At 24.5% G+C, this 257-nt stretch overlaps 1 protein-coding gene across 1 annotated transcript in view; it reads right to left on the bottom strand.

The window, feature by feature from the left end:
* LOC119592200 overlaps nucleotides 1-257 on the bottom strand; it is a 61,892-nt gene that overhangs the window by 46,061 nt on the left and 15,574 nt on the right. The window lies entirely within an intron of this gene.

Raw genomic sequence — 257 nt, forward strand, 5'->3', positions numbered from 1 at the left:
AAAGAAGAGCTAGAAGTGTAAAATGATTCTGTAAAAGAAAAGGTTTTCTTGGAATAAAATGCAATTGACTAGATATAATGCCACTCGAAATGGCAATAAATTGTAAAAATCTTAACATTTTGAAAGGAAAATTTTCATCTAAAAATTAGAAAAATGCTTATTTCTAAAAGACCCTTGACTCTTTTTTCAAAAATGTATCATATGAAAAGTACATCAAAAAATCATGAAAATAAATGAATAAAACAAACTTGGATTTT

Source organism: Penaeus monodon, chromosome 29 (assembly GCF_015228065.2).
Source record: "Penaeus monodon isolate SGIC_2016 chromosome 29, NSTDA_Pmon_1, whole genome shotgun sequence".
NCBI lineage: Eukaryota > Metazoa > Arthropoda > Malacostraca > Decapoda > Penaeidae > Penaeus > Penaeus monodon.